Below are 27,477 nucleotides of genomic sequence, written 5' to 3'. Positions count from 1 at the left end.
AAAAAAAAAAAAAAAAAAAATATCCATCTCTTTTTGAAGAGTTGCTTTGTAGACAGGACTAGTCACAAGATCTTATTTGAGACACCTTTTGTTCCTATGGTAAGCTAAATAATCACACACACACACACACACACACACACACACACACACACACCCCTCCCCCCCGCCAAAGATGACCACATCCTAAGCTCTGGGCCTATGAATATATTACTTATATGGCAAAAGAGACTTCGGAGATTTGATTAAGAATCTCGAGATGGGGAGATGATCCTGGACTATCCCAGTGTAATCAAAAGGGTCCATATAAGAGGGAGGCAGGAGGTTCAAAGTAGAAAAGAGCTATGAAATGAAAGCAAAGGTTGGAATGATGTGCTCTGAAGATGAGGGACGGGTCTATGAGTCAAGAAATGCAGGCAGCCTCTAGAATCTGGAAAAGGCAGAGAAACAGATTCAGCTTTAGAGAGTCCATAAGGAAAGCCACTGTGTTAACCCTTTATTTTAGCCAATAAGACTCATTTCAGTCTCTGACCTTTAGAACACTAAGATAATAAATTGGTGTTGTGTTAAGCCATTAGATGTGTGGTAATTTGTTACAACGGCAATAAGACACAGATACACTTTTGACTCAGTCTATTCAAATCACCTCCTCTGAGCTATGGTTTCATGATTTTTAGTCTGCATTGAAGCTTAGCTCTGTCTAATAATATTGGCCCTTAAAATACCTTGTGAAAAAAAATTTTTTTAGTATGTGCCCCACAAAAATGTCTGTGATTGTCTCTTGTTAGGGAATTATTTAAGCCTAAGATATATGCCTCCTAGGGAAGGCTTTCTCCTTGTCTTACATTTGCTTCAGCTGCAAAATCACCTTCAGCAGATTTCTGAATGGGAGCTGATACTGATGCTTCTGAAATCTCTTTACAGATGCTGTGAGAGCCAGTAAGCCTGCTGTGTGCTCCAGAGGTCAGGGTCTTTAATTCTGTGTTCAGTACAGACAGTACCTGTAACACCACACTAATTATGCCCTTGAATTTAAGGTTGGCCTCTCCAAAGTTTTCTTCCTGGACCCCAATGCAGAACAGAAGTTGGGGCTCCTAATTTTACATAGTCAGGCTAGGCTTTGGGACTAACAAAATAAAAGGGAGAGCCTCACTGCTTTGTAGTAACTAGGAAAATAGCCCCTGGCCATTTAAATCCTATACTCCTAGATCTCTCTAAGGAACTCATTATAAGCCCCCTCATGTTTATCCTAAAGTTTTTCCCCTTTAGTCTAGCCTTAGCCTAAGTCAATGATTCTTAGAAAAGTTGTGTTTCAGTTCAGGCTGCAACCCGAGGCACAGCCAGCCAGCTGGAAATCTTGCTCAGGATTCTCACCCCTACTCCATCTTTAGATTAGACAGATCATGTATTCTTTAACTTTTGCTCTCAGGGGATGAGATTTGGTATTTGTTTTATAAGGATGGAGGTCCCCATGAAAAACATGGATCTATGGACAGAGTCAGCATAAGCACAATCACCCTCCAAGATTAAATATCACGTGGTCATCTTAACCCTCACAACTACAAAATCCCCCCTAGCCTATGATCAGTATTGAAGAGCTGCTAAAATCACAGTTTGCTGTTCATACAGGGAAACCCAAAGCCACACACAACAAAAACTCTCCACGTGCAAAGTCTGTAAATTCCACTGCCTCTTTCATCCCTTGGTTTTCTCAGAAAGTACACCAAATATCAGGGTCTTTGAATGATAAGATAAATACCACCTATATTATCCTTTCAAATTTCTGAACCAAGAGAGAAAAAGAAAAAGTCCAATACTGTAGAGACTAAAATATCACCTTTATTGTTGATTGAGTTTAGTTTGGGAGACAGAACTTCACGGGAGATTGAAATGCACCTGGCATCAGAGCCCAGAAATAGGCAATGATAATCCTCCAGTCACAGCAGGGGTGGCCTTATTCAGGAGTCTGGGCCCCGGGGAAGAATAGAGAGTGTGCTTTCTGCAGGCTGCCTGGCTTTCTAAGAGAAAAGAACAATGCCAAGTCAAGTATGCACAGATCACTCTTCCTAAATTCACTGCCTGTTTGGTCACTTCCCCCCAGGCCCAGGGACAGAGTGAGTGGAAGGAGTGTCAAGGCTGATACGAATTTCTACTGGAAAAACATACCAGAATTGGAGAAGCTTTCCTCCTAACAGTTACTCAAAATATAAAGACAAGACAGCATTATCAGAAAATACACTCAGTACAAAACAGTACTCAGTCCAAAACATTCAGTTCTGTGGCCCATGTCTGCCACCATGCTATTCATCTTTGATGCATCTGGTAATTTTTATTGATTAATCATTCTGAAACAAGGTCCAAATAAATACCTTTTGGTTATGATAATGTTTCTAAAAATGAGGCCCCATGCCAGCAGCTTTTAATCCATTATGTATCAAGAATGGAGTCAGCCATAAACTTGAAACCATGAGTTTCTAAAAGACTAAAGAATATATGCATGAGAATCAACAAGTCTCCTGCTAAATTTTACTCCCCTGGGGAACCACTGCTTTGCAACAATTGAGTTTTGAAATAGAAAAGGCTTATGTTTGAGCCGAACTTTGTCAGTTATTTGCTCTGTATGTGATATTTGACAAGTTACATAATCTGTTGTGCCTTAGTTTCCCAAATGTAAAAAGGGACTAATACCTACTTCATAGATTCACCATAAGGATACCATGTTGTAATGTAGTCAGGATCTAAACCCAACAAGGACCTCATAGGTAACATTTGTTTCATTTCTCTGCCATTAGTAACCTTTTGATAAATGTAAGCACATAGCAGCACACACCTGCTATAGCCTGCTTACAATCTGAGTTTACCATCCGCTACAGAGTGATTAGTTCACTTCACAATGTCCTGAAGACCACCTGCAAAAATGATGAAGAGGTCTGATCTGTGGTTTTATAACCACCTGTATTGCACAATCTATATCTTTAATGCCTGCTCTACTAACCTCTGAAGTCCCTATCTCACTAATTGCCAAATGGACTGGATCTTTTTCTAGAAGAGGGTTGTTATGGATAGTTTGCCTCAACCAACCTACAAGTGAAAACCACAGAAAGACAGCAAAAGTACAAGAGGTCCTCCCTGCCCATTTATGTGGTTAAGTTTTTTTAAAAATTAAGTAGCTTATCTCCTATTTGCACCTTTTCACTCATTTTTCCCATCTAATTCTCTGTTTCTACACCCAGTGATTTGTCCTTTCTTTACTCCATATTAAATTTGCAGCCAGTCCTGTACTTCACATAACCACTCTATCTTTGGTTGTCTCCAAGGATCCGAGATTTTATCATGCAACGTATCTCCCGTTTTAGAGAAGTAAAGAGCTGGACTCTGGCCTCAGGAACAATCAGGGCTTGAGACCTACCTGTGCTCTCAACCTGTGTGACGTTGTCAACTTCCTCATCCTCAAACAGGAATCACAACTCTCATAAGGATTGTTGTGAGGTTTAACAAGATAACTGTAAAGTTCTTATTATTGTCTATAGCACATGGTCGGTGTTCAATGAATGTTAGCCTGTTTTAAATTGTGTGTGTGTGTGTGTGTGTATGTAAGGTTTAAATTAATTATAGTGGACTATATTATATCAATGTCAAGATCTTTTAGATATTAAATATTAAAATATCATTGTTAGGACAGACAGTATATCATGATGATTAGGTAAAGACTTTATTTCAGGGCTGAATCTTCAATCTATTCTTTTTTTTCTTTTTTTTTTTTAATGTATTGAAGTATAATTGAAATACAATATCCTATTAGTTTCAGGAAATGATCTCCATGCTAAGTCTAGTTACCATCTGTCACTGTGCAAAATTATTACAATATTGTTGACTATATTCCCTATGTCCTACATTACATCCCCATGGCTTATTTATTTTGAAACTGGAAGTTTGTACCTCTTATTCCTTTTCACCTATTTTGCCTGCTCCCCCAATTCCTCCCAAGTATGTTTCCCATGTCTCTGAGTCTGTTTCTATTTTGTTCTGTTTGCTCATTTGTTTTGTTTTTTTAGATTCCACATATAAGTGAAATTATACCATATTTGTCTTTCTCTGTCTTATTTCACTTAACATTATACTCTCTAGTCCATTCATGTTGTTTTAAATGACAGGATTTCCTTTTTATGGCTGAATAATACTCCATCGTGTGTGTATGTGTGTGTGTGTGTGTAAATAACATCTTTATTCATCTATCAATAGGCACTTGGGTTGCTTCCATATCTTTCCTATTATAAATAATGCTGCACCAATAAGAGTGCATAAATCTCTTTGAATTGGAGTGTTATTATTAGTTCTATTCCCAGCATGTAAGGGTGGTTTAATAAATTTAATAATTTAATTGGAGTGTTTTGTTTTCTTCAGATAAATACCAAGACCTGGAATTGTTGGACCCTATGATAGTTCTATTTTTAATTTTTTGAGGATCCTCTGTCCTGTTTTCTATAGTGGCTTCACCAATCTATATTCCCACCAACAGTGCACAAGTGTTGTCTTTCTCCACATACTTGCAACACTTTTTCTTAATAGCCAAATGACAAAGGAGATAAGAATGTACAATGGGAAAAATTGTCTTTTCAATAAATAGTGTTGAGGAGATTGGACAGTTACATGTAAAAGAATGAAGTTAGACCACTATCTTACAGAATATACAAAAACAAATTCAAAATGGATTAAAGACCTGAATGTAAGACGTGAAACCTTAAAACCCCTAGGAGAAAACATGGACAGTAAACTCTTTGACATCAATTTTTGTAATACTTCTTTTGGATGAGTCTCCTCAAGCAAGAGCAACAAAAGCTAAAATAAACAAATGGGATTACATCAAACTAAAAAGCCTTTGCACAGTGAAGGAAACCATTAACAAAACGGAAAGGCAACCTACTGAATGTCAGAAGATTTACAAATTATACATCCAATAAGGGGTTAATATTCAAACTATATAAAGAACTTACACAACTTAACATTGAAAAACAAACAACCTGATTTTAAAATGGGCAAAAGACTGGAATAAATATTTTCCCAATCCACTCTCTGACTAGCTGGGAAATCTCATACAACTTAATTAGCCTCTATGTGTATCAGTTGCCTGATCTGTAAAAAGGAGTATGTATAGTAAATAATTCATGGGTTTATTTTCAACTTAGAAAAATACTAGGCACATAAGCATTTAATAAGCATTTCAAATAATTCCTTTCATGGAAAGAATGATATAAATATTTGTCATCATTGTAAAATTGAAGATAATCTCTATTTATATTTTCTAATTTAGAATTGTATATAGTATTCAGCAAATACCACATTTAAACTTAAACACTGTAATGATATCCTTTTACAGAATTTCAGCATTATCTTAATTTCACTTTCTGCTACTTCATTATTAGTATATAGAAATGCAGCAGATTTCTGCACATTGATTTTGTATCCTGCAACTTTACTGAATTCATTTATCAATTCTAGTAGTTTTTGGTGGAGTATTTAAGGTTTTCTGTATATAGTATCATATCATCTCATAGTGAGAGTTTTGCTTTTTCCTTTCCAATTTGGATGTTTTTGTTTCTTTATGTTGCCTAATTGCTATGGCCAGGACTTCCAGCACTATGTTGAATAAAAGTGGTGAGAGTGGACATCCTTGTCTTGTTCCTGACCTTAGGGGAAAAGCTCTCAGTTATTCCCCATTGAGTATGATGTTAGCTGGGTTTTTCATAGATGGCCTTTATTATGTTGAGATATGTTCCCTCTAGACCTACTTTGCGGAGGGTTTTTATCATGAATGGATGTTGTACTTTGTCAAATGTTTGTTTTGCACCTATTGAAATGATCTATGCTTTTTATCCTTTCTCTTATTTATGTGACATATCACATTGATTATTTTGTGAATATTAAACCACCCTTACATGCTGGGAATAAATCCTACTTGATTGTGGTAAATGATTTTTTTTTAAAGATTTTATTTATTTATTTGAGAGAGAGAGTGAGAAAGAGAGAAGGCACATGAGCAGGGGATTGGGGTAGAGGGAGAGGGAGAAGCAGACTTCCTGCTGAGCAGGGAGCCCAACTGGGGGCTTGATCCCAGGAACCTGGGATCATGACCAAGCTGAAGGCAGACAGTTAACTGACTGAGCCACTCAGGTACCCCTGATTTTTTTAATGTATTGTTGGATTCATTTTGCCAATATTTTGTTGAGGATTTTTGCATCTATATTCATGAGAGATATTGGCTTGTAGTTCTCTTTTTCTTTAGAGTCTTTATCAGGGTGATGGTGGACTTATAAAATGAAGTTTTGGAAGTTTTCCTTTCTCTTGTATTTTTTGGAATAGTTTAAGAAGAATGGGCATCAATTCTTGTTTAAGAAAAATGGGTATCAATTCTTCTTTAAATGTTTAGTAGAATTTGCCTGTGAAGCTGTCTGGTTCTGGACTTTTGGTTTTGGGGAGTTTTTTGATTACTGAATCCATTTCATTGCTGGTGATTGGGCTGTTCAAATTTTCTATTTCTTGGGGCGCCTGCGTGGCTCAGTCGGTTAAGCGGCTGCCTTCGGCTCAGGTCATGATCCTGGGGTCCTGGGATCGAGCCCCACATCCGGCTCCCTGCTCATCGGAGAGCCTGCTTCTCCCTCTCCCTCTGCCTGCCACTCTGCCTACTTGTGCTCTCTATCTATCTGTCAAATAAATATATAAAATCTTTAAAAAAAATTTTTTTTTCTATTTCTTCCAGCTTCAGTTTTGGTAGGCTATATGTTTCTAGGAATTTATCCATTTCTTCTAAGTGGTCCAATTTGGTGGCATGTAGGATTTTATATTCTGTTACAACTGTTTGTATTTCCGTGATGTTGGTCATTATTTCTCCTCTTTCAGTAGTAATTTGGGTCCTCTCTCTTTTTTTTAAATGAGTCTTTCTAGAAGTTTTTCAATTTTGTTGATTTTTCAAAGAGGCAGCTCCTGGTTTCATTAATCTGTTCTATTGTTTTAGTTTCTATATCACTTATTTCTGCTTTAATCTTTATTATTTACTTCCTTTTGCTGGGTTTGGGTTTTGTTTGTTCTTTTTTTCTAGCTCCTGTAAGTGTAGGCTAGGTTGTTTATTTGAGATTTTTCTTGCTTCGGGAGGTAGGCCTGAGTTGCTATAAACCTCCCTCTTAGAATGGAACCACAAAAGACCTTGAATAGCCAAAGCCGTATTGAAATAGAAAAACAAAACTGAAGGTATCACAATTCCAGATTTCAAGTTATATTACAAAGTGGTAGTAATTAAAACAGTATGGTACTGGCATAGAAATAGACATAGATCAATGGCATGTAACAGAAAACACAGAGATAAACCCACAATTATATGGTCAATCTTGGACAAAGAAAGAATGAATATACAATGGGAAAAAGTCTCTTCAACAAATGGTCTTAGGAAAACTGGACAGCCATATGCAAAATAATGAAACTGGACCACTTTCTTTCACCATACACAAAAATAAACTCAAAATGGATTAAAGACCTAAATGTGAGACCTGAAACCATAAAAATCCTTGGAGAGAGCATAGGCGATAATCTCTCTATTGTCGGCCATAGCAATATTTTTCTAGATATGTCTCCTCAGGCAAGGGAAATAAAAGCAAAAATAAACTATTGGAACTTCATCAAAATAAAAAGTTTCTGCACACCGAAGGAAATAATTGGCAAAACTAAAAGGCAGCCTACTGAATGGGAGAAGGTATTTGCAAATGATATATTCATAAAGGGTTAGTCCTCAAAATATATAAAGAACTTACACAACTCAGTACCCAAAAAACAAATAATCCAATTAAAAATGAACAGAAGCCATGAACAGACATTTCTCCAAAGAGGACATACAGATACAGGGCAAACAGACACATTAAAAGGTGCTCATCATCACCCATCATCAGGGAAATGCAAATCAAAACGACAGTGAGATATCACCTCACACCTGTCAAAAGGTGTCAAAAACACAAGAAGTAACAAGTGTTGGTGAGGATGTGGAGAAAAAGGAACCCTCTTGCATTGTTGGTAGGAATGCAAATTGGTGCAGCCATTGTAGAAAACAGTATGGAATTTCCTCAAAAAATTAAAAATAGAACTACCGTAGGATCCAGGAATTGCACTACTAAGTATTTACCCAAAAAAATACAGACTAGGGGTGCCTGGGTGGCTCAGTTGGTTAAGCGACTGCCTTCGGCTCAGGTCATGATCCTGGAGTCCCGGGATCGAGTCCCGCATCGGGCTCCTTGCTCGGCAGGGAGTCTGCTTCTCCCTCTGACCCTCCCCCCTCTCATGCTCTCTCTCTCTATCTCATTCTCTCAAATAAATAAATAAAATCTTTAAAAAAAAAATACAGACTAATTCAAAGGGATACATACACCCCTATGTTGATAGCAGCATTATTTACAGTAGCCAAGATATGGAAGCAGCCCAAGTGTCCATTGATAAATGAGTCAATAAAGAAGAAGTGGTATATATATATATATATATATGTTCATATATATATGAATATTATTCATCCAGAATGAAATCTTGCCATTTGCAACAACAGGGATAGAGCTAGAGAGTATATTCCTGAGTGAAACAAGTCAGTCAGGAAAGACAAATTCCATATGATCTCACTCATATGTGGAATTTAAGAAGCAAAACAAATGAGCAAAGAAAAAGAGAGAGAGGCAAACCAAGAAACAGATTCTTAAATATAGAGAACAAACTGAGGGTTACCAGAGGGGAGGTTGGTGGGGGGGAATGGGTGAAATAGGTGATGGGATTAAAGAGTACACATCATGATAAAATAAAAATAAAATAAAATATCAGCTAAAACATTAAAACTTTAAAAAATAATAATACTTATAATATGTGTAATGTATGCTTTAAATTGCTTTCTCTTCTCAAGAGAATGATGTATAAAGGTTAGGGATAAAATGTTCTAAGATTTATTCTATACTTCCACAAACATTTTCTCTGTTTAGAGATGAAATAGCAATTTCACTTCATAATGTTCTCTATTTAATATTCATTTTACATGTATAAAGATACAAAAAATGCTTGCATGATGTATCAGTGGTGTTCAGTATTTTAAATTTAAGGTCAGATAAAAGCTTTAGATGGATGAGGGAAAACAACATGATTACTAACATGTTAATAACTCTAATTACTACGAACATACACACACATTCTCTCATTTTGTGTTTGTAGTTGAATTGAGAGAGATTAAGAAATAAAGTGTAGAACAACATGGACAAATAGAAATTAAATGTGAGCCACAAATGCAAATCATGTATTTTTACATTTTCTAGTAGATATATTAAATAAGAAAAAAATCTTGTGAAATATATTTTACTATTCTGTTATAACACAATCAATGCAAAATATTTCAAATTTAAGCAAATTTAATAAATTTTGCAATATTAAATAATTTTGTATTAATTAACATATCAATTAAATTTATATTAATGTATTATACTAATTTTTAAAATTTATTAAATGAATATGAAATAAAATTAATGAGGTATTTTATATTCTTTGTTTTATACTAAGTCTTTAAAACTTGGTGTGTATTTTATACTTAGAACCCATTTCAAGTTGAATCAGCCCACATGCTATGCTCAATAGCCACCTGTAGCTAGTAGCTGCCAACTTGGACAACACAAGTTAGAAAAAAAAAGTCTCTGAAGAGAGATACAGATGTAAAGCACTTCAAATAACCGTTGCCTCTTCTGCTTCAATCCCTACTTCTTCTGTACTTCAGAAAAAAATTCCACTGAGGTTTTCAAGTTGTTCTCCCAAATTTCATACATTCTAGTCTGAAACAAAGAATCTTTCTAGTGCTAAAACTGGAAGAAAAAATATATTCAACCCAACTCCTCAGTCTTCAGAGGTCACAAAATATCTGAGAATGGCCAAATCTGATATATTTAAACAGAGTCCAATATCAAACAGAATTATATAAAATATATACAAGATTTATCAGATAATTTTCAGAAATGCTTAAAGGTAGACAAAGACAAATTTTCAAAAATATAATAGTTTACACTAATGCCTTCCAGCAGATTCCCGGACTGTGTTGTATGGTATAATTGAGATCCATATATCCATTGGCCTTCCAATGTCACTGACAGTATTTCATAGACTCCAATATCTCAAACTCTAGTATTAAATGCTCACATTATTTGCAAACCTACAATGCAACTTGCAGACCTGGGAATCAACGGTTGGCTGCCAGCAGAGCAAAGAAACACTGCTTTTTGTGTGGCTTATTCTGAGTTTTAAACTGAGGGCAACTTAAAGTTTCTTCATCTTAAAAAGTTTGCTAACCTCTTCAAAAAACCAAAGCTGCTTTTTAACTACTTCTCTTGTGTCCTAAGATATCCCTTCCATCATATTTTATTCCCTTTCATACCAAGACTTCTGCCTGGAATCCTTCTTAGCTAGCCGATCTTGAGAGAGTAGAAGCTTCAAACACCCCATTGAACTCTTACCCTTAAAACAAGAGCTGAGACAGACCTATGTAATCTTTAGACCATTCTTCTATAGCTTGCATTTCATCTGCAAAGCAAAATGCACAGTAGACCTTTAAGCCTATACTCTGGGCATTAGGCAGAAACAGAATTGTCTCTTCCACATCCGCATAATCTTAGGAAAACTCATCTACCTCCTTAAAATCACATAATACTTCAATGTTCATGACTCAACAAATACATATTTGCAGTCTAGATCTTTCTTTTAAACTCTACAACTCTGTAGTGTGTTGACTCTCTGAACATGTTTCTCTCAAGCAACTCAATAGTAGGGAGACCAGTCATCCCAGTTTTCCAGACACTGTCCCAATTTTATCACCAAAATGTCTGTGTCCTGGGAAACTTCTTAGCTTAGTTTCTTGGGATAGTTGGTAACCCTTGACATGTCCAACCTTGGTTATATGATCTTCAACCCAACTCCTCAGTCTTTAGAGGTCACAAAATCCACAGTTATGCATATTGTGAAAGCAGCCCTAGATTCCTTTCTTGTATTTATTCTTTCATTTATTCAAGTCATACTTATTGATTATCAACTAAAGATTTATCAATTAGAAAACTGACCAAAAAAAAAAAACAAAACCCTGTGCTTTTACAGAGTCCATTGTGGAAAGACAGAAAACAGAAAAATAATATATAAGTTCTTATAAATAGTGACATAAGAACAAAATAAAACAGAGAAGAGGGTGTGGGAAGTACAATGTGTAGGTGTAGAAACTTCCTATGGTACTTGCAGTACCAAGGCATCCACCCCTTTCCACTAAATTGCTCTGATTCATGGGGAGCTAACCCCATCACTTGATTCAAGGGGACACTTATTTGTATAGGTCAATCATGATAATCCCAAAACCCTTGCCAATGTCAGTGGATCCAAAGCTAAATACAATTAACTCGTTTAACATTCCCCTGGCAAATCCAGGTTTGAACACATGGCCCAATTAATCTGATGGATTTGCATTCTAATATTGTATGAGAAGTATTTTTTTTTTATCAAACTTCAACACAGAAACTTATTTTCCAGCTGCTGTGGGTAGCCAGATGTTGTTAGTTGAGGAAAAAAACCAACACACAAAGCTTAGATATAATTAAAGAATAGAGCCAGAGACTAATTCCTATCACCAAGTGGAGGCCACTCTATTTTGTAACATTTTGTTAAGTGACATAAATATGACTTTATTGTCAAAGCCAGTTGTCTTTTGGATTTCTATTACTGGTTACATGAATGGTAGAGACTCTCTACCCTCAATAACTATTCATGTATTTTTTCTTCTACCTGGAGTGCATTTCCTTTATTCTTTGCCTGGGTGACTACCAGAGCCAGCACATTTGAGATTTTTTTCCCCAAATCACCCCAGCCTAAGTTAACTGCTTTTCTCCTCTGTTTCTGTAGTACCACAATAGAGAATAAATCACACACTGCAATTGTGTGTTTATGTCAATTTTATTACATCTAAATTGGAGGAAAGTGATTAAATTATGATTAAGAAACCTCTGTCTTTAATATTCGGTTTCAGTTATACAATCATATTTTAAACTTTAAGAATTGATAGGTAATACCTCCACCCTAGTCCTATCCTATAAATTTTAGCTGTGTTACTGTACACCCAGGAAAGATAAAATTTAATCTTGCCTCACAGTTGCCACTTATCTGTTTTGACAACCAAATATAAAACCTGATTTTTTCTACTGAATGTGACAAGTTTCTGTTTACTGTGAACACAGATTCGAAATTATTTTCTTAGGACACAGATTTGAAAAGTCAGTTATGACCCTTAAGTTTCTTTTTAGGGGAACACACAGGTAATTTTCAAATTTTTAAGTTGTTTTAAATATAAAGGTTTTCTTCCCCCAAAAGGCAAAGTTTTAAATCCACTTAAAAATATTCCCTAAAGAGGCACCTGGGCAGCTCAGTCAGTTAAGCATCCAACTCTTGATTTCAGCTCAGGTCATGATCTCAGGATCCTGGGATCAAGCCCCATGTTGGGCTCCCTGGTCAGCAGGGAGTCTGCTTGAGGATTCTCTCTCCCTCTCCTTCTGCTATCTTTCTCTCTCTCTCTCTCTTTTTTTTTTTTTTACAGTGAAAGAAGCACCTTTTAATTTTATATAATTATTTTCACCAATGACCTAAGACTTTATATCAACACTCCAAGCAGTGTCTTTCATTTTGCATTCCAAAAGTAGGGTTAAGGACAGAACTCCAGCTCCTTCTGCTATCTCTTTCTAAAATAAATAAATTTTAAAAAATTCCCTATAATTATTCCTATTTCAAGTACTAACATTTCTTCCAAGTCACATATAGTCATAAGCAAAACTGCGAATTACAATTTTTATAACTCTAAAAGATACAACAAAAATGTTTTCCCCTTTTCATATGATTTTGACACATCAAGACTCCTATCTGAACCAATTTTTTTGTTTCCCCAGCAGGAGTCCCTCTTTAAAACTCTGCTGTGTCCTCTAGTTCACACTGAAAGTTGCATAGGAATTAACCTGCAAATGAGAAAAACATGCAAATGCATTTCTTCCTGGAAAGAGCCCTGTAAGAAACACGTTCTACAGTCTCATATTAATAAAAACAAAAATAGAAGAAGACAGGTAATTTGTGAAGGAAGCAGTCAAATAATTATCCAGATTGAACACAAGGGAGATACAGTAAAGTTTTCATACCATTCTAAACTAAATTTTAGCTAGAACTTCAAGATCTGTTTCTCCCCCTACAGAAACATACTTGTACAAAAGTTGTGATTTCTTCATTGCCTGTGTTTTGTTCTGCTGGCCTCAAGACAGCAGTACTTAAACAAAAGCTTACCTTCCACATAGGAAGACAAATGGGAACTTCCACAGGAAGCAGAGAAGATTAGAATCCCCCAGAGAATGTCTGGAACATGCTTATGCCTGATAAGTGGCTATAGAGTGAACTAAAAGCACTTAACCCATTGAAATGATTTAGGTAACTGTGAAGGTAGACACCATTTGCAATTATATTTCATATTTATGTGCATTTCTCAATTCTGATGTCTAAATTATGACTGGCAGTAATAATGAGAAAGTAACGTCAGATGCATGGAATGCTTCATAGATCTACGAAAATGGCTTTAAATTTAATTTATAAATCTATAATTACACAATAAATATATTTAAACTTATTAAAGAAATTCCAGTGTGGTGTTAATAAGCATACAGAACAGAAAATGCCTTTTTTTGTTTTGGGTGGGTTTTTTTTGTTTTTTTGTTTTTTTTGTTTTTTTGAGAAGGAGCCAATGCAATGGCTAGTCTTTATTGAAAAGAAGAAACTTTACAGTAACAGTTTAAGTAAATTAGTGCAAAGACTTAGTGGGCCAACTGGTGGGGCACCAGCTTGTAATGGGTTCCACAGCTAGAGCATGGCTGGGTCTCGCCTTTGTGCAGCCAGAACCAGATGACAGCACTATTATCCTCCTCACAGATGCAGCCTACTATTCACTTGTTGGTGATAGATGGGACTAAATTAGGGTCTTCCTTGGTGCCTGAAACTACTTTTGAAGCTAGCATATTGTATGAGTCCAGTCCCTTCCATGCAACCATCATGACCTCCCCCTCCAGCCCAGTCGCCTGCTCATCGTCAGTAGGAACACCACCTCCAGATGCCATGGAGCACACCTCATTGGGACCACTGGCCCTGAGGGTCTGCTCAGCCAGCACTCCAACTCCACAAGGTAATCTTGAAGCCTTAACACTTGATACAAATAGCAGCACTTCCGAGAACAGGCTCTAGAAAAGAAAATGTCCTAACAAAATATTAATCTCTCACTCCAATCTTCTTAATCCTAGTTGTAAATACTTAATTACTTTCTTTTAAACATTTCTGTTTTTATTTCTTTTCCTGTTTTCTAACAGCTTAAGGCTGTACTTCTTGATTTATCAATTTCAAAACTGTCAAATTACTCCCTCATAAGGGTTCAAAGTGGGAGATTTAATTTACTTAAATCTAAGCCACTCCTTCCACTTTACAGTTGTCCCATGGTTATATCAGTGATATAACATTTTAACAATGGATTCACTGAAGTGAAGACAGACCCCAATTTGTAGCATTCGCTAACTTCTGTGGCTAGTTTCAAGCTACCAGAGAACGGAGTTGAAAAATTCCCAAAAATTTAATAATTAGCTCTAGCAATTCAGGACAGGAAAGCCCCAGCATATTGTTAGACAACATCCACTTACACTAATGGTTACTTTTTTAACACTAAATAATATGTTTCTATTTATTGATGAAGGCTCTGCTTTCTGTATCTTCACTCAACACTTTCATCCTGCCTTCTGCCTTGAATCTTATTTAATGATAACATTTATATAAAGATAGTATGTGTATTTAAATAAGAAATCACAATGAAGTCTTCTGTGTTTCCTCTTGATTCTTAAAGTTGAAAACTCATGAACAACAGTATATGAGTAAAACCATATAGGTATTGTTTCTTGCAAAGCCAGATGTTGTGTTAGTATTCTAGTATCGTAACACTGGAATACTATAAGGGGTATACACTTAGCATAAAGATCACTGCAACTCCCATTTGTAGCATTCCATTGATGTTTACAGTGATGAAACAAACCTTAATTTACTACATTTGTAGAACATGGTTTTCTTAACTAGAACTTCTGCTTTTTGGTTTTATGTTGGATTTGATTTTTCTTAGAGGTTCTAATTATTTTGTGCATATGCTGTGTGTCTATGGGTAAAAGTTTAGCATGCGTTTATCATATTCTTACCTTTATCTGCCTTTACAATCAGACTATTTTGTAACATCTATAAACCGAAAGCTGCCCTCTCGGGTTATTCTTTCTTCCTATTTCCAATTCCTGGCTTTCTCTCTTTTCTATCATTTCTACCACCACCTCCCTGGTTAAATCCAACCCTCCATCTACACTATGCTGCAACTGAGAATCTGACAGTGGCTAGAGAAAACTCACAACTATGCTGCCTGGTCACCCTCCAAAGTCATGATTACTAATTTTAAATGAGCTTTGAGAAATCAACAGGCCTATTGCATTGCCTTAAGCCCACCCTCTCCCACTATTCACAATGTTTTATATCATATCTTGTTCTGTCTTCTCAAATATTCATACCTCTTTGATCATCCTAATGTCTGGCGATCTTCCTTTTAATTTTACTAAGAAAATACAACCTAGCATATATTCACCACCAAATCTACCAAGCAACCTGTACCTTTACCCACATATTCAGCCTGTCATTCTATCAAAATGGGGGCTGCCTCTATTCAAAGGCATTGCTCTTGAAGTACTTTCCTGCTCTCCTGAATCATTAAATTTTCATTTCTTTGAATGATTCCCCTAATGATACAAGTATGCTGCAAATATCTCATCTTATGTAATTAAGAGGATGCTGTACAGGCTCAAAGATAGAAAAATAGAGCAAGAGAATACAAAGCACTTTGTGAAAACAGTTATTTATATGCTAAATTGATATGGAACAGAGATAATACTTTGGATTAATGTTGAAGGGATGGACTAGCATAGTGTGGTACTGGGACTATCAGTTTTTATTTAGGAAGAAAATAAATTTGGATCTCTACTTCACAGTGATCACAAAAAATAATTACAAATAGGTTGACACTTCAATATGGAAAGTCAATGTTTAAGACTTTAGCCAAAAATAAATGAGACTATTATTCTTACCTTTAAATAAACTGAAATTAGCACCAAAGTACTAAGGAAACCATTTATGAATTTTACTACAATGAATATAACAATTGAATTTTTATTTTCAAAAATGGAGGACTAGCTTGTTTCAAAACAAGCCACATACAGAAAAAAACTAAAGAAAATGGAAAATATTTAAAATATTAATTTGAAGGTGTAAGGAAGCTACCAAGTCTGTGAAGACTTGAGGGGCCAAGACCCCAGGGAGACGTGAAATTCATAGAAGTGAGCATATATTTGGCACTACCTTTTCTCTGCGAGGAATCTATGATCCTGATGTTGTAGCTGAGAGGATATGAATTTGAGCAAAAGCATTATCAAGATTTTAGCAATTTTATGGGAGCAACAGGACAGAAATTAAAGATCAAAGCCCAATGATAAGGAGAGTTTCGGTAAACAGACTAGGCTTAGAAAAGGGCTATGTGACCAAAGTAAGAATAAGACAATTAAACCAGTTCTTGCTGCTATAAAGTGCATTTCTCTCCTGGAAGAATATTATATAATCTACTACTTCAGGTTTTTTTCTAAAAATTTTCACAATCTCTGGAATCAAACAAAAATCACTAGGCATGCAAAGGGATAAAAATGGACCAAATATTAGGAAAACAAATATTGATAACAGCAGGATAGAAATCAAAGATCAACCTAAATATTATAGAATCCTAAGAGAAAATGAGGTGAAATGAAAATACCATACTCCTCTCCTGTACATAGTATGAAAATTCTAAATTAAAAAAAGAAAAGCAAATGAAATCACCACTGTATACAAAAGATAATATATGGCAAACAAATAACATTTCATTTAAATATTCAAGGGCATCTATTATTTAAAACTCAATGTAATTCAACATAGTAAAAGAATAATAGAGAAAAATATGATCTCAGCAGATGCAGGGAAGCCATTTGATAATAGATTAGGAAATAAAGAAACTTCCTTAATCTGATAGTGTCTAAAAACAAAAAAAACAAACCAAAACCAACCAACCAAACAAAAAAAAAAAACAAAAACAAAAACAAAACAAAAATCAGTTAACATCATGACAGATGGCAAAATAGTAAAATACTGAACAACTTTCCCCTGGAATGAGAATGAGATAAAGGTGATCTTTACCACCCCTTCTATTCAGCATTGTTCTGAAGAGCACTTTGAGCATAGTATGACAAGATGGAGAAAGGTATAAGGACTATAAAGGAAGAAAACAAAAACTAAAATTAGTCATAGAAGTAATCATTTTGTATACAGACATACAGAAGAATGTATAGAAGGGGTGCCTGGGTGGCTCAGTCGTTTAGCATCTGCCTTCGGCTCGGGTCATGATCCCAGAGTCCTGGGATCGAGCCCCACATCGGGCTCCCTGCTCGGCGGGAAGCCTGCTTCTCCCTCTCCCACTCCCCCTGCTTGTGTTCCCTCTCTCGCTGTGTCTCTCTCTGTCAAATAAATAAATAAAATCTTTAAAAAAGAAAAAAAAGAATGTATAGAATCTTAATACAACTGTGGATTTAAGAAGGTCATTTTATATATGTTTAATGTGAAAAATAAAATGTAGTTCAATATATTAGCAATTAAAATTAGAAAATGAATTTTTTGAAAAGGTATCACTTGTAATAGGATCAAGTAACATAAAATTCCTAGAATTAAATATACAAAAGATATGCAGTATCCCTGCAGAAAAAGAATAGATGTAAATTATTACCGAGAGAAATTAAATAAATGGAGGGATGTACCATAGTTATAGATCAAAGTCTCAGAATTGTAAAGATGCCACATCTTTCCAAATTGACCTATTGTTTCAAGGAATATCAATCAAAATTCCTACAGTTTTGTGTATATGTGTATATGTGCAAATTTGCAAGCCTATTGCAAAGATTAAAAATAACAAGATAATCTTGAGAAAAAGAAAGTTCAGAGGACATAAGTAGTATGGTATAGACATAATGATAGGTAAATATTTCAACTGCACATAATACAAAGTCCAGAAAGAGACTCACATGTGTTCGATCACTTGATTTATGACAAAATTAGTACTGCAGCACAAAGGGAGAATAAACAGCCTTACAAATAAGTACATGGCTCTGGATCATTTACATACACATATAATCTCTAATTCATACCATACACAACATCAAATCCAGATGAGAATATAAAAAGCAAAACAAAAAAGCTTCTAGAAGAAAATGTAAGAATATTTTCAAGACTTGGAGTAGGCAAATTACTTGAATATAACATGCAAAAAAAGCACAAACTATGAAGAAAAAGATTTTTAAATTGGATTCTTCATCAAAATAAACTACTAAAAAATGAAAGGGTAAACCACAGAGTGACATAAGTTATTTGCAATACACATAACCAACAAAGAATTTATATCCAAGATATAAATATCAATAAAGAGAAGACAGGTAATGTAAAAGAAAAATGGGCAGGCAACTTGAGCTGACAATTCACAAGAGATTTCTAAACGGCCAGTGATAAAGGTCTCAATCTCATTAGAAATCAGGAAATGCTAATTGAAACCACAAGAATTTTCCATCTCATAGCCAATTAAGGTTTTCCACAAAGTGAAGCTTAAAAGGAAATTCAAGTTGTTTCTGAAAATTAAATACTGTCCACTGTTTAGTTTGCTGGTTTGGGTTATATACATGATAATATTTCTTTAATATCTTAGTGCGCTCCATTTTCTCTTTTCTTTTTCAAAACTCCTCTTGAAAAAAAACATTGTCTTGCTGCATGGGTCCTCTCCGACTTTTCCTATATCCTCAGATATTTTATTATATTCTGTTCTTTTATGTTCTTTATTCTTTGAAGTTTATTTATTTTTAGATCTGTTAAAAAAACAAAATTGAACTGAGCATATTTGAAGATCTAATTGTTTTTATTAAATGATTCAGGAGCCAGGCAGCATCCCACAAAGTAGAGGGGAGCTCCACTGAGCTAAACCAAAAAAGGTTTTTAAAGACAGAGAGAGGGCATTTAAAAAAAAAGAGAGATTAGGAAGAAAGAAATTTATTAGCAAGGAACGCATTGTTTAGATAAGGCTTTCCTCCTAAAGGGAACAGAAAAGGTGAATCAGTAAATTTCCTAGAATTGACCAGCAAATTGCATGTTGACTAGTTAAAGGTTACATTCCTGAGGAGTTGAAACTGCAGTTAGGTTTGATATTAAGTCTTAGTTTACTGGCTGGAGGCTTAACCTAAACCATTTTGGGCCTGCGATTTTCTTTTTAACAGATCTCTTATAATTTCATGGCTGTAATATCTTCTAAAATCTGAGCACATTGCTTTATTAATTATTTATTTTATTTTTCTTACTTTCTATTCTCTCAATTCTCTATTTTTCTTGCATGGTCCAATTTTCTGTGGATTCATCTTGGTCTTTCTCTTTCAGAATTCCTGTTTTCCTCCAATCATTGGTTGGGTTCCTGGGTAAGCAGATTATGAGATAGAATTTAGCATGCAAAGTATTTATTAGGGAGTGCCCTTTGGGATCAACAGCAGAAGAAGACAGGGGAAGAAAGCAGAGCTGAGCAGTGAAAGAAACTGATTTGCAGTGTAGGCTCAATGTCGGCCTCCAATGACCTCATGGACAACTCTCAATCCAGAATGATTCTATAGAATATCCTCAGATGAACTGAGATGGTCAGACATAAACTCTCACACCAATCAGTTCTTGGATGTAGGTCTCCCCAGGAAAGGTTGTGATTGGGCTGAGGCCCTCTGCAGCTGAGGCAACTACTGAAGAGACTGGCAGCTAAAGTCCATCTGCCCACGATGCTCCCAGAATCTGACACCACAAGTTCTTCATTGAGGGAGGAATGCCTGGGAGATTCTTCACAATGTCTTCTACATCCTAGGTGTCGAGTGGTCCATTGTTTTACTCTTATATTTAAAAGCCAGTCATTTTTTTGCAAGGGGATTCATCAGACCATTACCCAATGGCCAAATCTGACCTGTTGTACTTTTGTAATAAAAATATAATCAAACAGAACCATTCGCATTTATGTTTTGCCTATGGCTACTTTTATGCCATAGACAGAGTTGAGTAATTACAACAGAGACATGGCACACAAAGCCAGTAATACTATCTATCTGACCTTGTACAAAAAAGGTTTGCTGAACCTTGTTCTAGAAGGGTAGTGTGCTTTCTATATAGTTGTGCAGTTAGGGCTATTTCCCTCTAAACATCTTCCCTGAGTGGGAATTTATAACAATAACAACAATTAATTTAATTGAGCACTTATCATTGAGAAACCTTTTACTCTCTCTTATAAGCCCTACTGAACCCCAGGCATCCTGGTTCCAGATTCCAGGCCCCTAACTACTGGAACGTCTCTCTATGCAGAGTTCGTTGAAGAACAGCTTCCTCTTACTGAGCAAGAATCCATCAGACTTTGAGCTCCCCCCTGCATGCCAGAATTTAGAAGCATAATCATGTAAACTAGAATCACTTTCTTGGAGAAGTGCCCTGAGTTTTTAGGTCTTAGAATAAATGTCTGATGGTGTTTTGCTATGCACATGTTTGGGGTCAGAATGGTAGAGTTGGGAAACAGCCAAAGGTGTTCCATAGATACCTGGTTTGGGCCCCTGTTCTCACTCCAGGCTACTCTGAATCAATTTCTAGTTTCTGGGATTCCCTAGAGCTCCTGCATACCTTCTTCCTCCACCTATTTCAACACTTGTCATACATTTCCATCATCCTCCTTTCAAAAAAGCACTGTCCTCTGAAACCCTCTTAGACTCTTCCATTACGATTCATCTTCTCCATTTCAATGTCCCTAACAGCCCTACAAGGTGAATGCCTATGCTCAATCAGCTGTTTTGATATTTTGGGTTTTTTAAATTATACGATAGCTCAAGAAGAAAGGTTAAGTCATTTTTAGTGTTCAGTTTGGGGTTTTTAATTGATAATGAATACTTAAATATTAAATATTTACATTTTAGGAATATTAAGTCCATGTAGTGAGTGTTTGACACCAGTGCCATGTGGAGCCTGAGGCAAAAGAAAAATTCAGTAATATTGATCCTGTCTTTATTTAAAAGTTTGGTATTCTGTTCATCATGGATGTTCTTGCATTAATACTGACTTTAAAAACTACTGCATTGAGTATTTTTGTATCTTCATTACTGAATATTTTGGTGTCCCTTTAAATTCTGTGCCCAAGCAAGTACCTCACATGCTTTAATCTTGTTCCAACCCTGCTTGACAAGGTCCTCAAAGCTCTTGATTATATGATATTTTCATTAAGGGATAGTGATAATCATAGAATTATGAATACTAATATAAAAAAGGATACTATAGAAACACATATAGCCAAAGCTTTTATGCCACACTCAGATGTTAGTTATTATAGCTCATTTATATATTTGTTCTTATAGATAAAAGTATTCTCATTTCCAAGAGACTGTGTTAAAATAAAGAGCTACCATAGAAGGTATAGGAGCAGATAATTCATTAAAACACTAACTACTTGTATTATGTGGAATTTTCTTATATGAAAACTAATTGGTTGAGATTAGGAGAAAAGAGCTAAGCTTTAATATGGAGCAGAAGAGGTGGAATCCTCTTAAACATGAGGAGAGTCAACCTTTTAGATGCAGAGCTAGATGCCAAAAAATCAACAAGAGATCAATAATTTGCTTTAGACAGGGCAATTTCTGAAAGCCTTGGAAAACAAGCTGTAAGAATAATAAAAGTCACAGTTCTACATTCGCCTGAACTAATTTTCTGTATTCTAATTATGTACAAAGCATCAAATGCATTACTGCCCCCCCCCATAAAAAGATCTCAGTAAATGTATATTGCTCTAGTAAATGAAACACTTAAAAGGATTTGTACATTTTACTCACTTATATTTTCAATTTAAATTTTCTGGATGTTTCAAATATTATATAAAAATAGAATGCTACTGCATTAATAAAATCAATAGCAATAATCATAATAAATATTGAGTAGTAAAAAATGCCAAAAAGATAGGCATCTTTGTTTGTGATAAATGTTGGCAAGATGGAAGCAGTACATTTACTAATGGAATCATACAACCATAAAGTATTTCATACATAAATATCCAAAATAAAATGATCATTTTCCAGGAATGAAGATACTTCAAAATTATAGTGTGCACAGCTCTAAATTGATCCTATGAGTGGATTCCAGAAAAATCATTTACCACATGGTTATATTTAAGATGCCACTCAAGCTTCCTGAACACTCTAAAGGTGGAGTCACCAATGCCCAAAACTACTGATAATAAGAAGGACAAAAACCCCACATATTCAGAGGACTTAAGTGCTTCATGTAACAGAAGATACAAATTAAGAAAACACAAAGACAGTTTACAATGATATACACAGAAGGCAAATTATTGTGTTTTTTTTGACATTGCCTAAATATTTTATTTAAATGCGTTTTTAAAAAGTATTCACAAATTAATATTTTAATTATTCATCATGCTTAATTTCATATAAGCCACTCCCAGCCATTATAGTCTAAAAATTCTTCATCTACAACATGATTACAATTTTGATTGTCATCAGATTCACTTACTTCATGCTGTTTCCTCTTTGAGAGGCAATATAGCACATGGTTAGAGTACAGATCCTAAAGTCAGGCTGCCTCATTGATAGCCCAGATTTGTGACTTTAGACATGGTACTTAACTTCTTGGGTCTCAGGTTTAACATCTGTAAAATTAAAATTACAATTTTATGTGATTTTTAAAAATTTTTAATTCCAGTATAATTATCATAGAGTGTTATATTAGTTTTGGGTGTACAATGCAGTGATTCAACAATTCTGTACATTACTCAGTGCTCATCGTGATAAGTGCACTCAATCCCCTTCACCAAGTTCACCCATCCCCCCCCCCCCACCTCCACTCTGGTAATCATCAGTTTGTTCTCTATAGTTAAGAGTTTCTTGGTTTGTCTTTTATTTTCTTTGTTCATTTGTTTTGTTTCTTAAATACCATTTATGAGTAAAATCATAGGGTATTTTGGTTTTTTAGACTGACTTATTTCTCTTAGCATTATACTTTCTCCATACATCCATGTCGTTGCAAATGGCAAGATTTCATTCTTTTTCAAATGACTAATATTCCATTGTAAATATATATCACACCTTTTTTATTGATTCATCTACCAATGGACACTTGGGCTGCTTCCATAATTTGGCTATTGTAAATAATGCTGCAATAAACATAGTGGTGCATGTATCTTTTCAAATTAGTGTTTTTCTATTCTTTGGATAAATACCCAGTAGTGGATTACTGGATCATATGGTAATTTTATTTTCTGAGGAACCTCCATACTGTTTCCCACAGTGGCTGCACCAGTTTGCATTCCCATCAACAGTGCACAAGGATTCCTATTTCTCCACATCCTCACAAATAATTATTGTTTATTGTGTGTTCCATTATAGCAGTTCCGACAGGTGTAAGATGATATCTCATTGTAGTTTTGTTTGCATTTCCCTGATGATCAGTGCTGTTGAGCATCTTCTCATGTGTCTGTTGGCCATCTGTATGTCTTCCTTAGAGAAATGTCTGTTCATGTCAACTGCCCATTTTTAATTGGATTATTTGAATTGAGTATTGAGTTGTGTAAGTTCTTTATAAGTTTTGGATACTGACCCCTTAGCAGATACATCATTTGCAAATATCTTCTCCTACTTAATAAGCTGTCTTTTAGTTTTACTGATAGTTTCCTTTCCTGTGCAGAAGCTTTTTATTTTGATCTTTATTTTTGCTTTTGTTTCCCCTGCCTCAGCAGACATATCTGTGGCTGATATTAAAAACTGCCTGTGCTCTCTTCTAGGAATTTTATGGTGTCAGGTCTCATATGTAAGTCTTTAATTCATTTTGAGTTTGGTGTAGCAAAGTGGTCCAATTTCATTCTTTTGCATGTAGCTGTCCAATTTTCCCCACACCATTTGTTGAGGAGACTGTCTTTTTCCCATTGGATATTCTTGCTCCTTTGTAAAAGTTTAATTGACCATAAAAGTGTAGATTTATTTCTGGACTCTAATCTGTTCCATTGATCTATATGTCTGTCTTTGTGCCAATACCATACTGTTTTGATTACTACATTTTGTAGTATATCTTGAAATCTGGGATTGTTATACTTATTATTTTGTTCTTCTTTTTAAAAATTGCTTTGGCTATTCTGGGTCTTTTGTGGCTCCATACAAATTTTAGGATTATTTGCTCTAGTTCTGTGAAAAATGCTGTTGGTATTTTGATAGGGATTTCATTAAATATGTAGATTGCTTTGGGTAGTATGAACATTCTAACAATATTTGTTCTCCCAATCCATGAGGAGGGATATCTTTCCATTTCTTTGTGTCATCTTTAATTTCTTCCATCAGTGTTTTATGGTTTTCAGAGTGTAGGTCTTTCACCTCTTTGGTTAAGTTTATTCCTAGGTATCTTATTATTTTTGGTGTAATTGTAAATGGGATTGTTTTCTTAAATTATCTTTCTGCTACTTCATTTTCAGTTTATAAAAATGCAACAGATTTCTGTATATTGATTTTATATGCTGTGGCATTACTGAATTCATTAATCAGTCCTAGTAGATTTTTTGGTGGAGTCTTCAGGATTTTCTATACATAGTATCATATCATCTGCAAATCGTGAGAGTTTTGCTTCTTCCTTACCAATTTGGATGCCTTTTATTCCTTTTTCTTGTCTGATTGCTGGTTAGTACTTCCAGTATTATGTTGAATAAAAGTGGTGAGAATGGACATTCTTGTCTTGTTCCCGATCTTAGGGGGAAATCTCTCATTTTCCCCATTGAGTATAATGTTAACTGTGGGTTTTTCATATAAGGCATATATTATGTTGAGGTATGTTGACTCTCAACCTACTTGGTTGAGGGTTTTAATCATGAATGGATGTTGTACTTCATCAAATGCTTTTTCTGCATTTATTAAAATGATCATATGGTTTTTATCGTTTCTTCTGTTAATGTGATGTATCACAATGATTTGTGAATATTGGACCATCCTTGCATCCCAGGAATAAATACTACTTGATTCTGGTAAATTATTTTTTTAGTGTATTGTTGGATTCAATTTGCTAATATTTTGTTAAGGATTTTTGCATTCATATTTATCATAGATATTAGCCTACAGTTCTCTTTTTTAGTGGTGTCTTTGTTTTTGGTATGAGCGTAAGGCTGGCCTCTTAGAAGGTATTTGGAAGCTTTTCCTCCTCTTCTATTTTTTTGAATACTTTGAGAAGAGTAGGTGTTAACCTTTCTTTAAATGTTTGGTAGAATTCACTTGTGAAACCATCTAGTCCTAGATTTTTGTTGAGAATTTTTTGATTACTGGCAAAAGGTCTGTTCAAATTTTCTATTTCTACCTGTTTCAGTTTTGCAAGGTTAATTGTTTCTAGAAATTCATCTATTTCTTCAAGGTTGTTCTATTTGTTGGTGTATAATTTTTTGTAATATTCTCTTAAAATCTTCTGTATTTTTCTGGTGTCAGTTGTTATTTTTCCTCTTTCATTTCTGATTTTGTTTATTTGAGCCCTCTTTTTTTTTTTTTTTTTGGTTGAGTGTGGCTAAAAATTTATCAATTTGGTTGATCTTTTCAAAGAATCAGTTCCTGGTATCATTGGGGTTTTTTTTGTTTTTTTTTTACTTTCCTATTTTGTTTATTTCTTCTCTAATTTTGATTATTTACTTCCTTCTATTGTTTTGGGGTTTTGTTTGTTCTTTTTCCAGCTCCTTTAGCTATAAGGTTATGTTAGTTTTTTGTTTTGTTTTGTTTTGTTGTTTTTCGATTTTTTGTAACTTCTTGAGGTAGGTCTATATTGCCATAAACTTCCCTTCTTAGAACAGCTTTCCCTATATCCCAAAGATTTTTGGACCATTGTGTTTTCATTTTCATTTGTCTCTGTGTGTTTTGTTTTTTTTTTAATTTCTTCTTTGATTTCTTGATTAACCCATTTATTGTTTAGTAATGTGTTATTTAACCTCTGTTTTTATGTTCTTTCCAGATTTTGTCTTGTGGTTGATTACTAGTTTCATGGCATTGTGGTTGGAAAAGATGCATGGTATGACATCAATCTTTTTGAATTTGTTGAGACTTGTTTTGTGCCTACTATGTGATCTATTCTGGGGAATATTCCATGTGCACTTGAAAAGAATGTGTATTTCACTGTTTTTGAATGGAATGTTCTGAATATATCTGTTAGATCCATCTGGCCCAATGTGTCGTTCAAAGCCAATATTTCCTTGTTGATTTTCTGTTCGAATGATCTATCCATTGGCGTTAAGTGGGGTGTTAAAGTCCCCTACTTTACTGTTTTACTATCGACTACTTCATTTATGTTTGTTATTAGCTGTGTTATGGATTAGGGTGCTTCCACATTGGGTCCACAAATATTTACAATTGATATATCCTTATTGGATTATTCCCTTTATGGTTATATAGTATCCTTCTTTCTCTTGTTACAGCCTTTGTCTTAAAGTCTATTTTGTCTTATATCAGAGTATTGCTATTCCACTTTCTTTTCACTTCCATTTGCATGATAAATGCTTTTCTGTCCCTTCACTTTCAATCTGCATTTGTCTTTACGTCTGAAATGAGTCTCTTATAGGCAGTATATAGATGAGTCTTGCTTTGTTATCCATTCCATCACAGTGTGTCTTTTGATTAGAGCATTTAATCCATTTACCTTCAAATTAATTATTGCTACGTACATACGTATTGCCATTTTGTTCCTTATTTTATGGTTGTGTTTGTATTTCTTCTCTCTTCCTTTCTTGTTCTCTTCTCTCATGGTTCGCTGGCTTTCTTCAGTGTTATACTTGGATTCCTTTTTCTTTATTTTTTTTGCATATCTATTACCAGTTTTTGATTTGTGGTTACCACTAGGTTTATATACAATATCTTATACATATAGCTGCCTAATTAAGTTGATGGTCACTTATGATTTAACCTATTCTAAAAGCACTAAATTTTTACCCCCCCCCCTTTTATGTATGTGGTGTCATAATTTACCCTTTTATTTTGTGAATCTCATGACTGATTTTTATAGATCAGATTTATAGAATTAATTTTACTGCTTTTGTGTTTCCTACTTTCCTTGCTCTTCCTCATGGTCTTTCTGTTCCACTCAGAGAGTCTCCTTTAACATTTCTTGTAGGGCTGGTTTAGTCATCATGAATTCCTTTAACTTTTGTTTGTCTGGTAAACTCTATCTCTGTTATTCTGAATGGTAGCCTTGCCAGATAGAGTG

Source organism: Neomonachus schauinslandi, chromosome 8, assembly GCF_002201575.2.
Source record: "Neomonachus schauinslandi chromosome 8, ASM220157v2, whole genome shotgun sequence".
Taxonomy (NCBI): domain Eukaryota; kingdom Metazoa; phylum Chordata; class Mammalia; order Carnivora; family Phocidae; genus Neomonachus; species Neomonachus schauinslandi.
This window is presented reverse-complemented; position numbering follows the sequence as displayed.